The sequence below is a fragment of the Acipenser ruthenus genome, chromosome 43 (assembly GCF_902713425.1).
Source record: "Acipenser ruthenus chromosome 43, fAciRut3.2 maternal haplotype, whole genome shotgun sequence".
NCBI classification, from domain to species: domain Eukaryota; kingdom Metazoa; phylum Chordata; class Actinopteri; order Acipenseriformes; family Acipenseridae; genus Acipenser; species Acipenser ruthenus.
This window is the reverse complement of record NC_081231.1, coordinates 3,424,458-3,430,940: the sequence shown is the minus strand read 5'-3', so window position 1 is coordinate 3,430,940 and position 6,483 is coordinate 3,424,458.

The window sequence follows — 6,483 nt, the reverse complement described above, 5'->3', positions numbered from 1 at the left end:
TTTCAGATGGATGAAAAGTGCAGTTAAAGTTGCAATCCATTACATAGTTTTAAAATATTGTGCATAAACTGTACTGCTAAATTGAGGCAAACAATGATTTATTTATATTGATTTAAAATTGTGACTAGTCACCAGGGGCGTAGGAATAGATTTGTACTGAGGCAAAAATCTAATTTTTGTCTAAAAATGTGTCTATTAATGCAAACTGCAAAGCAATATAAGTCGCTAACTCTTTTTACCCAGTGACCCACCTTGAAGATATTTCAGTTTTTTATTTTTCTTAAAAATATTTACCAACATAAAACCAATGTCACCTTACAATAATTGATTTTGAGTTGTTCAGTGTTTTAAAATAAAATATCAAACAGAACAAATTTTCAATGTACCATTTGTAATTCAGTAATATGAGAGAATTGGTCAGGGGTCTGAATACTTTTGCAAGGCACTGTATATATATATATAGCACTGATTTATTGTACAGTATTAACATATTAAGTGTCATTGTCCTCATTTGAGGACAGACTACTTTGTCATTTTTTTGAACATTTTAACTGGCATCTACCTGTTATTTAAATGTTCTCTTACCTACTCTAATTTTGTTAACTTCAAAAGTTAAGTCTAAATGTAACTGTTAATTGTGCAACTGTAGCCCTTCAGAAGCTTTTATGACGCTTCAATATAAAATAAGAAACTGAAGCTTAAGCATTTCCTGCTATTTTTCTACCCACAGTGGTGATACAGCTCCATTTTCTATGTGTTGAGCTTCATAGCCGGCATGAAATTTAAGGCACTTCTAACTTCACTGTCCTCAAAATAGGACCCAGCAGTTTGTAGCAAAACCGAAGGAATATTTATTTAGAATGTATCAAATTACACAAATGCAACTTGTGTTCTGATTTATATTAAAAAAAAAGAATGTGGTACTTTATTAAATTTCTACCATCTAAGTGACTGTAGCGAATTCCATAGAAGCTGTCAAACACTTCCATGTGCTATGGAGCTCTAAATGTGCAGAATTGAATGAAGGATTCAGCAGCTATGTAGTTCCATTCTAAAACATGATATTTGGTAACAAACAAGGTTAAAGAAATCTGTTTACAAGCCTTACGTTTGAGAAAGGGAAATAAGTAGTTATATTAACAATTCTTAAGATTAGGTTACATAAATATTGAAAAGAAAGAGGTCCTGTTTGTTTGTGGTAGCGTGTACACTGTACTGTATTACTGCTCATGAAGTACAAACAGGTTTTAGCTGCATCAGTTCATTGCCCTAAATTAAGCCAGAGATGAGAGTAAATGAGTCTTGTCTTGCAATGCAAGGAGAAGCAATCCCTAGTTTCTGTGAAGTGCGGTGGAAATGAATGCCCCAGAGGAATAAGCAATAAGCCAAGTAATTAAATTACATGTGATATGAGTCACAAGAAAGAATGCCACAGAAATGGAAAATTAAATAAAGTCTGTCTTGATACTAATGTTTATGAACATCCCTGCTTTTCTGAATTTCAATGAGCAGTAATACAGTGTACACGCTGTAACAAACCAACAGGATCTCTGTCTTTTAGATATCTACAATGGTGTAGATGTTTAATGAATACTGTACACATACATTAAATCAGTGAAGTAATGCAAAGTTAATACCACACGGCCCACCCAGTTAGAACACAGGCCCACCCAAATCTGTACCTATGTGAATGCCAAGATTAAGTAAATGTATAATTTATTTATTCTTTTTTTTTTTCAAACCCTGAAGGCGAGAGCTCAAATTTAGGACAAATAGTCTGTAGAGAAAATGTTGCAGGCTTTAGCCAATCAAAGCAAAGTAGTCATTGTGATGCAATGTTGGGTGGGATCATCCTCTTACACAACGAATCATGTACAAGCTGCGTTTGATTGACAGGTTGTGAGGCAGTTGGTGCGGATCTCTTAAGTCCCAGACGTTTCCATATTTCAGCTTTATTTAAAGTGTGCAGTTTTTTAAGCAGACTTGCAGGCTAATTAGTAGTAGTGCAGTGGTCAACATGCCAAAACAAATTAGTATTTATTTTTTTTAAAAGCCACTAAAGCAACTCATATATCACACGGCGATCTGATTGAAGCATTCAAAATCTTAAAAGGTATTGACAATGTCGACCCAGGGGACTTTTTCGACCTGAAAAAAGAAACAAGGACCAGGGGTCACAAATGGAGATTAGATAAAGGGGAATTCAGAACAGAAAATAGGAGGCACTTTTTTACACAGAGAATTGTGAGGGTCTGGAACCAACTCCCCAGTAATGTTGTTGAAGCCGACACCCTGGGATCCTTCAAGAAGCTGCTTGATGAGATTCTGAGATCAATAAGCTACTAACAACCAAACGAGCAAGATGGGCCGAATGGCCTCCTCTCGTTTGTAAACTTTCTTATGTTCTTATGTTCTTATTAAACACCTATACCTACACCACCACCATTAAACTCTACACCTACACCATTAAGCAATGACAGTGTTATTTAAGTTGTGGTAAGCAGAAGCACAAAAAGGAGGAGACTGAACAGAGGAAGAGAAGATGTAGCAGATGCTGCAGCTCATGGAAATGCAGAAGGTTGTACTTGAGGTTGCAAAACAAAGAAACAAACTGCTAAAGTAATTCACAGATGTATTCAAAGAATTGTTGAAGAAATAATTTCTTCTTTGGAAAGCTTTATTTTTGCTGTATAAAAATGTTACTAGGTTAAGAACATAAGAACATAAGAACATAGGAACATAAGAACATAGGAACATAAGAACATAGGAACATAAGAACATAAGAACATAAGAACATAGGAACATAAGAAAGTTTACAAGGAAGGAGAGTAATTCCATAAATTCAGATGTTTCATTTAGTTGTATATTTAATTCATTTTCCATACAGAATGCTGATGGACATTCCTGGAGTGCTGTACTAAACAACCCACTCACCCCCTTTGGAGGCTGGTCTAGTCCTTGTGGAATAACCACAGCACTCCATCATTCACGCTGGAGGCTCTGTATTCTATATTTTGGATGCCTTGCAAATACCATTACACTGTTTAATTATTCTATCAGATTAATTTTTGATTGCAGGAGGCTAACTGTATTTGAATGGTTTGATTTCAAAATCTAATCATTGCTCGCTCTAGATATCCCGCTAAGAGTGGCTAAGTATAGCATCTTATAAAATGTTACCGCAAACCCGTATTCCATTTGTATTATTTTAAAAGAGAAAGGGTGCTCCCTCCAATGCAGGGCAGGCTTGAGAAATGGAGACTGAACTGCTCCCCCCCTCCCCCTAAGAGAAAGAGTGCTATCTCCAGGCCAGAACAGGCTTGAGGCATGGAGACTGAACTGCTCCCTTTTATTATTATTATTATTTGTTTATTTAGCAGACGCCTTTATCCAAGGCGACTTACAGAGACTAGGGTGTGTGAACTATGCATCAGCTGCAGAGTCACTTACAACAACGACTCACCCGAAAGACGGAGCACAAGGAGGTTAAGTGACTTGCTCAGGGTCACACAATGAGTCAGTGGCTGAGGTGGGATTTGAACCGGGGACCTCCTGGTTACAAGCCCTTTTCTTTAACCACTGGACAACACAGTCTCCCTTCCCACACCCCCTAAGAGAAAGGGTGATACCTCCAGTCCATGGCAGATTTGAGGCATGGAGACAACTGCTCCCTCTCCCACACCTACAACTCCAGGTATTTCTTACAGAGAGATAGCATTAACCAAGCATGTACTTTTTGAGTGACTGTGGCAAGGTGAAAATCCTGTTGCGGTAAAATGTGTGTGTGTGTGTGAGTGTGTGTGTGTGTGTGTGTATGTATGTGGGGAATATTGGGTTAGCAGGGAGAGGGTTAAATCCCTCCCTGTCAAAACATGTAGGAATGTGGCCACAGGTGTATAAAAATGGTGATCACAGGTGTTAAGGGAGAATTGGTGTTAGAAGGTGAAGGTGTGTTGCTGTACAGGGCTGTGCTGTCATGAGTTTTTGTGTAGACCTTTTGTTTTGGCCCTTGTGCCTTTTTGTTTTGTTCATGTGTTTTGTTTGTTTAGTGTATTGTCTTTGTTCTTATTAAATGTGCACAATTGCACTTAAACTGCAGCTTTCTTGTCTCTGAGTCTGTCTACTTGCTGGTAACAGCTTGGTCGTGACGCTACCCTGTCACAGTGCCTGATACAAGTTTAAGGCTTAGAAAAACCGTCTAAAAAAATGTGAATTCATTTTTTTTATGTTCAGATTATTAGATTTGTAGTCAATCGGGTCTGTAGAAAGTGTGAAGGGTGTTATGGTTAGTAAGTATTGCATGTGTGTAGTATAATATGAACCCAGACATGTCTCAGCAGCTTAGTCTCAAAATTGAGTATAACTCTCACAAAGCTGTTATAAATGTCTTTTTTTTTAGAAATGTCTTTTTTTAGCCAGATGTAATCTATGTGAACTGTGCAATCTAAAGAATGATATTTTGTGAGACTGATATTATATTTTGAAAAAAAAATTGTACTATTAATATAATAGGTTTAATTGCCTTTTACACAATATAGTAACTGTTGAGCATGGTAAACATAAAGCTACTCAAACATAAGTAAATACTTTAGGACAGATGTGTAGCAAACAAAAAGTTCCATAAAAAAAAAAAGAAATGTTGCGATTGGGATAAACTTGCATCGATTTCAAAACTTCTGCCTTGATGACTGATACGCACACACTGTCCCCATAGAGCAGGAACATGATCACCCCCTAAGAGAAAGGGAGCTCCCTCCAGGCCAGGCCAGGCTTGAAGCATAGTGACTGAACTGCTCCATCTTCCGCTGAGAAGGTGATCCCTCTAGTCCAGGGCAGGCTCAATTCCTTTCTGAAACACAATCAGATTGTTAAATGGGAGAGAAATTTACTACTGTTGACTGCTTTCCTGCTACAGGTTGGATGTCAGTTTGATCTTTTCAACACAAACAGATCGATGAGATGATTTCCCAGCAGGCTGCAGCAGAGCTAGATTTGCCTACCCTGAGATCATTTGTAATCATTGTGTGTAAAATTATGTGCAGCTCCTTGGGTTTTGATTGACTGTTGCTAAGAAACCAGTGTAACAGTAATGTTTAGAATAGTGTAATCTGGCCTATAAGATTTGTTCAGTCACATAGTTAGGAGATAAGTTGTTTATGGGAAAAAAATGATATATAAAAATAATCTTGCAGAATCAGTACGAATCTGAATATAAAATTAGGTTCGGACTCAGCCCTAGGTTGAACTGATGCTGCAGTAACACTAGGGGGTGAGTTCAATTAAGAAAATACAATCATTTCCTTGTTGTGTGGTGCCATTTCTTCAAACTTTTTAAATGAAGTGCTATAGACACTAAATCAAATATATACCCCTAAAGAACTAAGTGGCTGATCTGATCAGTCAATACGGAATCAGTCTATTTGCTCTTTATTTACCACTGACTTTATTGTATTTCATAACTGCACTTATCTGTAATGTGATATTTTGTAATGAGATATTTTGTAACAACTTTAAGTCGCCCTGGATAAGGGCACCTGCTAATAAATTAATTAATAAATAAATTAATAAATAAATTAATAAATTAATAAATTAATAAATTAATTAATTAATTAATTAATTAATTAATTAATTAATTAAGAAGAAGAAGAAGAAGAAGAAGAAGAAGAAGAAGAAGAAGAAGAAGAAGAAGAATATGAGACAAGCACAATGTATCTACCACCTATCTGTGGTTATCCAGAAATATTACCCCCAAATATAAGCTGGTGATGCAATCCAGGGGGATCCCCTGGTTCTGTTAAATGCTGCTGTGATTTTTCCTTACAGGGTACTGGTGAAATCCACCCCTAGTAGACAAATGTTTCACCTATTGCCCTGAAGAAGGCACTATAAACTTCTAGAATCTCAGCACAAGTCCTTGACACTTTTGCAGTGGTGTCGGTGCATAGTAACATGGATATAAAGCAGGGCAGTGGAAGGGGACAGATTTGTGGAATGATTTCAATATCTAGGACTGCTGTGGGACGGAAGACTACTAATGAATTGGACCTCAATGTCTTAGTACTAAAGAGCAAAATGGGGTTAAAGAAAATAGATACAATCTTTAATAGGATTAGTAGTTTTATTCTTCAGTGTGGGCCATTAGAACAGCATTGCACACTGTATACTACAACATTGCTATACAGCTATGGCCACAAGTTTTGCATCACCCTATAGAATTAACACATTTTTCTTCATAAAGTCAAATGAAACCTGATAAATAATGTTACATTAACATATTGAATTACATACCACTTTGTAGCTTTCCATATACTTAACAAAAAAATGACAAAAATTGAAAATGTGACTGTGACAGAGAGGGAATGAATCCGAATCAACAATCTCCCTCTCGGGCACTGCACAACAGGAACTGCGTGCCTCGTACTGCATGGTTGGGCAGTTCATTCCAGGGGCAGACGGAAGCCGGCCATTCAGGAAAGGGATGGC